Genomic DNA, 9,769 nt, shown 5'->3' on the forward strand with positions numbered 1-9,769 from the left:
AGCATGCAGTGGGCTAAGTTGAGAAAGGGCCACTGAGATGAAACACTCTTTGTTCTTTGGCTTTATGAGCATACCTATTTTATTTTTTTAACATCTGTCTCTGTCCTGCATTCTCTTCTGCAGACCACTGCTTAAATCGCCACCAAGGAAGAGTTACAAGGGTGCACAAAGTCTTGAATGCTCAAGGTTAACTTCACACTAAAGAAGATATTAGAGCATGCACACCTTCTACACACACACACACACACACACACACACACACACACACGCATGTATGAGCGCTAAGATAAATTTTCTCTTATTAAAAGTAGTTGGAACTCCCCAGGGAAATTAACTGTTGCTATAAAGGGAGGGAGGGGGATGCTATTGGCCTTGGCCTCAAGATAAGCATCAGCCATCTGAGATTTGAATCGAGCAGGGAGGAACGCTTTTTCCTCTGGGAGTAGTTAAGTCCTGGCAGCTTTGGCATCCCGCCCAGAGGAACTATCTCCTTCTGCCGCAAGCTGGGGTTCTGCTCAGAGTCTGGGTGCTCATTCTCAGCAGTGGACATGATGTTTTGATTAAGTCCAAACAAGAAGGCTGAGCTATTATCTAAGGAATTTGGGGCGATCTTCGGTATCATAGTGGGAATTCTGGCCTCCACGGGGGCTCGCTCATCCCTTGATTTGTTCATGTCAGTATCTCATTAAGAGATGAGTGCAGAAACAGCTTGTGTCAGGCAGTGAATCACCGAGTGCACACGGTGGGATAGGGAACAGAGCGGGTCTGTGGCTCACAGATTCTGCGGTTCTCTAAAGGTGTGGAGAGAGGAGAAACCAAAATGGATGAATAGTGGTGAGCGCATCAGGGTGACATATGGGACCAGCTGGAGAAGTGGGGATGGTTCAGTACACCCTTTACTAAGGAAGTGAATTTAGATGCAAGGCCAGAAACGTGCTAGCTTTAAGTGTGTCTGTCTGAAGGACAGGATGACTGATTCAAACGGCAGATGTGTCTGGTTGGCCTGGGATAGCCTTTGGTTCTATGTCTATGAAGTCAATTAACCCTAGAGCCAAAAAACACTTCAAGTGTAGGAAGATGGCTCAGTAGACAAAAGACGTTGGTCGGCATAAGAAACTGACTGTGACTGAGCATGTTTGTAAACCCAGTGTTGAGTAGCAGAGGCAGGCAGATCCTGGGATCTCGCTGGCCAGCCATCCCTGCTGAAATAGTGAGTATCTTAGTGGAATGAGGTAGAAAGTGGTAGAGGAAGGCGCCTGACAGCCTCTTCTGGCTTCTGCATATGTACGCATATTCTGGCATCCCTATGTACATGAAATGTACAAGCATACACACACACATGCAGACACACGCATACACAAAGAAAAAAATATTTTTTACATGCACCATTGTCAAATGTGTGTGGAGTTTCCTCTCTGTCATCATCTCCTAAACAAGCCGTGTGTCCAGCACAGGCATGGTTTAAGGTATGTGAAGGATGTGCATAGGTTATGGGTAAATGCTCTACCACTTTATCTAAGGGACTCCAGAGTCTGTAGGGCAGTGTGCGGGAGGTGGCGCTGGAATCAGTTCTCCACGGATACTGAAAACTCTCCAGAGCTGTCAGGAGGGTAAGTAACTCCCACCGATACAGTACCCGGTGTGGATGGGCACTGGGACACTGGTGTAGGTGGTCCCAAAGATGGCTGCTCGGGAGTGCCTGGGAGCTCATGCCGTCCCACCTCACGATAAACAGTGCACCAGGCACACCTAGGGTCACCAGGAGAAAGCACAGTCTTAGTGATAACACGTGTTTCCATTTTAAAAACAGAATTTAAGATCCAGAGTTCTTAAGTATCTCCCAACTTTTGAAAGCTGGATTAAACCACTCTAATACAACAAGAAAGAAATTGCTCATAAAACATCAAAACGTGTCCACAAGTTATATCTAATGTTTAGATTTTTTTAAAAAGATAATTTTTAGACCTCTCACTCTATAAATTCCAAACCCACGCTGGTATTTCTGGAGTGTGCTCCTGAGAATGTTGACAGATGAAACAGGCCTAGCCTGTGCTAAGGTGCCTGTCATGTGCAACGGTGTACACAGGTACATCTTATTTTATTTTGCATGCTTTACTAAGCTTTGCAAAGAACTCTAGAATGAAATGCATTACCCTGTCCCAAGAGTTCTAAGAATCATTCGCATTTTTATTCACAGAATTGTTTAAATTAATCATATGCATGTTTTATGCATAATGCTGTTACAATATATTATAAACACAATGCTAAGAAAAATCTTGGGCTAGAGGGATGGCTTAGTGGTTAAGAGCACTGGCTGCTCTTCTAGAGGACATGAGTTCAATTCCCAGCACCCACAAGGCAGCTCACATCTGTCTATAACTTCAGTTCCAGGACTTCTGACACCATCACACAGACATACATGCAGGCAAAACACAATGAATATAAAATAAAAATAAATTATGTATATATAAAAAAATCTTATATATGGGCATTTTGCCATCATGTATGTCTGTGCATATGTGTATAGATGGTGTCCACAGGAGCCAGAAGAGGGTGCTGGATCCCCAGGAACCGGAGTTACAGACTGTTGGGAGCCACTATGTGGGTGCTGGGAATGGAGCTCAGGTCTGCTGGAAGATCAGCCAGTGTTCTTAACAGCTGAGCCATCTCTCTAGCCCCTAAACCTAACTTTATATGCACGGGAAAACCAAAAACTCTATGTCATTGGTTGTTGCTGTGGTCAGGTGCCAAACCTTCCCTACCAAACGTATGCCTGTCAACAAATGGGTGTGACGGTTCATTTCATGGCCACGTGATTGGGACATGGACTGTGTCTGTGTGTCCTTGTCCCTTTTCTGTTGCTATAGCAGAATACCTGAAACTGGCTGCTCTGTGCTTATTGAAGTTCTGAATTCTGGAGGCTAGGACGTCCAAGACTGGTCAGCTCTGTTGGTGAGGGCCTCACACTGTGCATGATGGGAAACGGAAGGGTAAGAGTGCTAAAGAGACAGAGACACTCACTTTCCAACACCCTACTCCCTGGGCATGATTTCAGTCTCAGGAGAAAAGAGTTTAATCTTCTTCAAAGCTGCCTTGCCACCTGGGGACCGAATTTCAAACTGGGGTTTGAGAGGACCACTCATACGAAGCTAGAGCCCTGGGTGAGTCTGCGAGGTACTTCTTGGTAGGGTTAACATTTGAGTCACTGGTTTCTTTCTCCTAAGGGGTGTGGAGAATTATACCCTAGGAAGCCAGTCTGTTCTCCCTGGTATCAAGATATGCTGAGGGATACGCTGAGTGAATCAAAGAAGCAAAGGATTCCTCTCTGAACTTTCATACCACACACACTTCTTTCCCTGCCCTCTTAGGGATGCTCCCTTGTCCCCACCTTGACCCTGAAGTCATCATAGTTTTCTGGCCTCTACAGATACTCACTTCAACTAAAACTCACAAATCTAAACATTCAAAGCTAGGATACACGTACAGAAGAGTGCATGTGTTGTTTATCTGGATTTGGGTTACCTCAAATGCTGTGTTTTTGTTTTTTCTCTAGTTCTACCTGTTTTCCTGAAATTTTAAGTTTTCTTTATGGTTGAATAAAATTTCGTTCTGTTTGTATTTCATATGTTTAATTATTCATTCATCCATTGATGGACATCCAGGCTGATTCCATTTCCTAGCTATTATGAACAGAGCAGCAGTGAACATGGACACCAGTATCTTTTAAGGCATCCTTAGAGTATATGCTCAGGAGGGGTCAGCTGGGTCACTTGCTGTTTGAGGGACTCCACATTTATTTCCACCTCGGTTGCCTCAGTCAGCACTCCCGTCAACATGGGTAAGAGTCCCTTTCTCTCTGTTTTTGCCAGCATCAACTGTCACCTGCTTTCTTGATGATGGCTATTCTGACTTGGGTGAGACAGAATCTGAAAGTCATTTTAACCTGCATTTCCTTGGTGGCTAAGGATGTCAGGCACTTTTAAAATTTTTATTGGCTACTTGTGTCTTTTGAGAACTTCTCTTCAGTTCCCTTTAAAAAAAAAAAAACTGGGTTGTTGTTTTCTCCACGTTTAATTTTTGAGATTTCTGTATATTCTAAATATCCTTTTGTAAAATAAAATGCCCACCTTTCTAATGAGGCTCGTTTCCATGGAATCATCACCATGGAAACCCAATATAGACACTAGCAGTGCCGCCATCACTACCAGCCACACTACCAGCCACCTTCCCTTTTCACTCACACTTTACTTTCCAGGCTAGTTTGGGTCACAAAGGGAAATGAATTTTATTTGTAAAATTTGACTTTGATTTATTGTGGTGATGATAAAACTTCATGATGGGGAGACTCTGTTGTTTATTATCCTAAATACTAAGCTTGGGCCCTGACGTGGTTATCACCTTTGCGGCTCCAGAGCGCTGTTGCCTTTTGTAAACCTCAGATACCAACGGAGGATTAATATCTACTGCAGGCTCTGGGGGGATTGACAAAGGGACGTTTTCAACACTCGCTTGTTCTGTGAGTCTGGAACATTTGGTAGAAATGCATTCATTACCTTATAGTAACACCTCATAAAGTTGCCCTTGAATCCAGATCTGGCCTCTGAGAAGTTTTAGTGAAAATGGTTTCTGTGAGTGAGCTGAGGTTACTAAGCAGACCACCACTTGGCCTTGATCTGGTTTGGTCTATAAGGGAGCCAGATCCTGCACAGTGGGGTCCCTTCCTGCCATGGATGACCTGGGGTTGGCAATGGCTCCTGAGTGATTCTCAACATTTCCAGCACCCCTCACCTACACAGGAAGCTTCCCCAGGATTTGTAAGCAGGCTCTGGGCTTCTTTGAAGTCAGTCATTTGTTTCCTAGAAAAAGCACATGAGCCAAACTGCAAACACTACTTCATCCTTGGCACACTACTGCCACAGGGGAGCCTCGCCAGGTATTAGTCATTGTTCTGATCTAAATGAGCTCCGAAGTGGCTTTGCACCTCCATTTACACTGACTGAATCAAGGGCTACTCAGGTTCCAGCCATGGGGCTGCCTCTTCCCCACCGTTCAGGATGCCGTCTCTGGCAGGGATGAGGGGATCTGTCTCCTCTGCTTTACAGACAAGGGTATCAGGGGCAGAGGAGGCATCAGGGTGTACTTTCCCTTCAAGCTCCATTCTCAACTCAGGGCAGGCTTTAGTGAGGAGTAAGCATAGCTCCTTGAAGGTGGCAGAGGCCCAGTTACAGGGGAGGCTGCCGGCTTCCAACATCCACATGATAGAAACTGTTTGCCTCTAGATGTGGTACCGATGAGTTTGCATGGAAGAAGGCTAAGGAAGCTGACAAGTAGAGAAACCAGGGGACCCAAATCCCATGAATATCCCTTGGCCAAACAGACAATGGATGAGGTATGAGGTGGTTTGAATGAAAGTGTCCCCTCCCCCCACAAAGACTCATATATTTGAATGCTTAGTCCTTGGCTGATAAACTGTTTGGAAGGATTAGGAGGTGCGTCCTTGTTGGAGGAGGTGTGTCACTAGGGGTATAGGCTTTGAGGTTTCAAAGCTAATGCCAGGCCCAGTCTCCCTCCTTCCCTCCTTCCGTCCATCCCTGCCCCTCCCTCTTTTCCTCCCTCCCTCCCTCCTTTCCTCACGCTCTCCTTCTCTCTCTCTCTCTCTCTCTCTCTCTCTCTCTCTCTCTCTCTCTCTCTCTCTCTCTCTCTCTCGTAGATCAGGCTATAACTCATAGCTACTTCTCCAGCACCATGTCTGCCTGCCTGCTGCCATGCTCCCCACCATGATGATAATGAGCTCACCCTCTGAAAGTATTCGCAAGCCCCAATTCAATGCTTCCTTTCACAAGCGTTACTATGGTCTGGTGTTTTCTCACAGCAATAGAATCCTAACTCAAACAAGGTGGAAACAGGATGCGGGCAGATAAACATCCATCCTGGATCTCTTATGTCTCCGTAGGCTGACCTCTGGTGTCCCTATGCTGGCAACTGTAGCAGTCACCGAGCAGAAGAGAGGCAAGACACTCAGAGGAAGAAGGGAAGGTAAGGAGAGCTGGTGGAGGCTGGAGGCATGGGCATAGACAGTGCTCAGAGCACTCGGATGCAGCAGAGGGGTGCCCCTCTGTTTCAGACAGCATTCCCTGAGGTTAGGTTGGGGCTTTGCACTGGGAAAGAAAAAGAATTCAGAATCAGTTTTATCTGGAGGTTGGGACGTCACAGGCTGCTATAGCGAGGTTTTGAGCCAAGTCTTCTTCTTTTCAAAGTTTTATTGTTTTTTTTAACTAATCTTTTAAATATTATTTTTAGATTTATTTATTTAATTTTTATGTATATAAGTGTTTTGCCTGCTTGTATGTCTATGCTCCATGTGTGTGCTTGGTGCTCACAGAGGTTAGAAAAGGGCATTGGATCACCTGGAGTTGGAATTACACCTTGTGGGTGCTGGGAATCAAACCTGAGTCCTCTGCAATAACAACAAATACTCTTAGCCACTGAGCCATCTCTCCAGTCCTAGAAGGTACGGCGTCTTAAGCCAATGAAAAAGAAACCGAGATATCTATGACGTCAGCCCCCCTGCAAGAGAGGCTTCACCAGAAAACCAGGAAGGCATCCCATCAAGGCAGAACATCTTGGGTCCTAGCCCATTCTTGCTCTCCCCAGACTACTGGACCATTGCACTGGCTCAAGATCAGGTGACAAGTCCCAATGCTAAGAGCATCTAAGAGCAGCATGGAAAGTGTTCACATGCAGGGTAAACAGTTGTTGGTGTAGCTCCCGTTGTTTAAGGAGACAAATGAATGCAAACTGGGGTGGGGCCGTGAGGAGATGCTGTAATCTCGTGGAGAGGAGAGACAAAAATATTGCTTAAATAAGAATGCTACCGCAGCCAGCAGAAGCGACTGTTCAACACGGCCTCATTCTCTCCAGACTCAAGGAAACACAAACCAATGAGATCAAAGATGAATAAGAAGCAATTTGAGCCGAGGAGGAAACAGATTGAGCCTAAGCAGGAATTAAAAAGAAATTAGATAAGAGAAGAATTTTGTGTAAGTAAACATACTCTAATGGAATTTAAAATTTTGTTCAAAGCAGATTTTTTCCCCATATGGAAATCAAATTAGGGATATAGAAGACATATTTTAAAAGCTCTCTCCAAAAGTAGAGGAACAAAATGAGAATCTGGTTTTACTTTTTTATTAGGAAAATTTTGTTTAAATGAGATGACTTTGAAAGAATACAATCTATTGATTTCTTTCTCGTTACAGATGAATACGTCTTCACTGCTGAAGGAAGAGTTTCCTTTTGACTCACATATTTTCTATCCATGTAGTATTTTCCATACGCATGAACCAGTTTCACTATAGGATCTTCATACAGAGAATGCAAACAGACCCACACACTCACACAGTGCATAGATTGCATAGAATACACATGCACACAGATGTACAGACATATACAAATGTATTTTTGTTGGTATGTGTACATGTATCTATCTATATATATGTATGTATTTTCATTTAAAATAGAAAAAAACAGCATACAATCAAACTAAGATTGGTAGTTTTTAAATAACTAGAGAAAAAAACACCTGATTATATGGCAAAAGACACCTCTCAGCTCCTTATCCTTCTTAGCACCAGTGTTGCCCAGGTCTAAGGCAGTTCATACAGAGCTATTACTCTGATCTGTCAAGGAGGATATGGTCCTAATTCTTGACCTTCGGGCTCCAGTATGGACACTGAGTCTGAGAGATAGTAAGCGTTTGTCCTGCTAAGTTCCATAAAGGCTTATTTTCTTCCTTCAATGGCAAAGGCAGAAAAAGAGCCTTGGGAATTGGGGCTACTTGGGTGAAGGGTGGGGAGACACTGGCATAACTCTGGAATCTCCTGGAAAACACAGCATCCACCAGGACTGTCTTCCCCCAGGCAGCCCAAGACCCAGCCATTCATTCACCTTCATTCCCACATGAAGGCTGCCACATATGTAGATACAAAGCTTAAACAGACTCCCAGTGCTGACTGAAGGTCCTTCTCTGGGTGCTGGGGTGTGGCTCAGGAGCAGACCGAGGATGCAAGTACCATATGTGTGGATTCCAAGTGCGCTGGTCAGAATGTACAGATTTAACCCGATTCCCACAGCATCCTTCCTTTGAGTCTACAAAGGCACATTCTTCCATGGTGGCCCTCAGATGTCTTGAGAGAGGCACCACTCTGATAGGGAGTTTAACCTTCAACTGTGCTCTTACCTCCACCCAACACCTTGCAGCTCCTTGCAGTATGTGTGAGGCTTTCTTTCACACACACAGGGAGGAGTGTTTGAAACACAGTCTTTGCTATGTGTCCCAGGTTGGCCTGGGATTTGCTCTGCAGCTCAGCCAGGCTTCCAGTTCACGGTGTAGCCCAGACAATTCGCCAACTCAGACTCCTCCGGCCTTTGCTTACCAGTTGATGGAGTTACAGTCTGTTTCCGGTTCCTGTCTGTACTGGTCTTTGGAGAGTTCATTTACAAAGCCTCTGCCTCCTCACTCTTCCACTGCTCTTCTGCTCACTGCGACCCTCAGCTATCATCAGAGATCTGCTCTTGCAAGAGCCATTCACACTCCGTTCTGTAGTGGATGCTGAGGGTACTTGTAGGCTCTTAGTCAAGAAGCCCCGTGGGACTTCTTGGGACTGTTGACAAGGGTCTCTATCTTGCCACACTTATCTTGGCTTCTGTGATGAAGATAACCATGGCTTTCCTGGTTTTTCTCTTACTTATCAGATTCCTTGTCAATCTGCTTTGTTTCTGTGTTGTTGTTTTTTTTTTTTTTTTTTTTTTCACCCCATTCAACTCTTAGGTTTTGGTGTTTTTAAGAGAACTTAAGCTTGCTCAGTCAACACATTTTCTCGCAGAGACACCAGATAAACTCCAAAAACATTCTGCAGTTGTCCTCCCTTATCAGTGTTTTAGCCACAGTCAATAAAGAGGGAAGCATTGTCCAGTACGATGGGAATGAGAAAGAAGGGGGGGTGAATGTAGACAGCATCATATTTATACATTATTTTTATGATAACTGTTATATTTTGTTATAGTTGTCAACCTGTCACTGTGCTTAATTTGTAAATTAAGATGCTATAGATGAGTAGATGCAGGGAAGGACATGATGTGTACAGGAGTTGATACTATCTGTGGCCTTAGGGATCCACACATATGTGGACACTGGTGGTGCTGCATTGGCTAATGACTGTCACTTATTTGTTTAACAAACAGTTATTGAAATCAAAACAAGTAACAGGAAGGATAAACAAATTCAAATGCTGGATCTTTGAGGATACCAACAAAATAAATCAAGTGCTTGTGTGAGAGAAGACGACGACTGAAGCAGAGAAATATTATCACGGCTAGAGAAGAAACTGAAAGGTTCATAAATACTCTACATCAAAGTCCTGTGTCAATACACTCAAGATCCTATCAAAAAGGAAATGATTTCCCTAATCAAGTATGCTACAGCTGGATGGGGTGCCACACGCCTATAATTCCTTCACTTGGAAGTCTGAGCAAGGGGATTTTTGAGTTCAAGACTAGCCTGAGCTATAAAACCCAGAGTTTAGCCTAGGCTGCAACAGAAGAAAAACATGTACAATAACACACACACACACACACACACACACACACACACACACACACACACACACAGACGCACGCACGCACGCACACGCGTATGCAAAGTAGAAAGCTTAGATGGGCTAATTTTTAGTAAATGAGATTGTGGAAACAGTGTAATGAGAGAGGAATA

The 9,769-nt window shown here is 44.3% G+C and overlaps 1 long non-coding RNA gene across 1 annotated transcript; it reads left to right on the forward strand.

Moving 5' to 3' along the window:
- Window positions 1–2,904: 2,904 nt before the first annotated feature.
- Window positions 2,905–7,029, forward strand: LOC131916574 (uncharacterized). Its single transcript, XR_009380561.1, has 3 exons — window positions 2,905–2,990; window positions 5,873–6,036; window positions 6,922–7,029. It is a non-coding gene; the product is annotated as an uncharacterized LOC131916574 (long non-coding RNA).
- The last annotated feature ends 2,740 nt before the right edge of the window (window positions 7,030–9,769 follow it).

Source organism: Peromyscus eremicus, chromosome 8a (genome assembly GCF_949786415.1).
Source record: "Peromyscus eremicus chromosome 8a, PerEre_H2_v1, whole genome shotgun sequence".
Taxonomy (NCBI): domain Eukaryota; kingdom Metazoa; phylum Chordata; class Mammalia; order Rodentia; family Cricetidae; genus Peromyscus; species Peromyscus eremicus.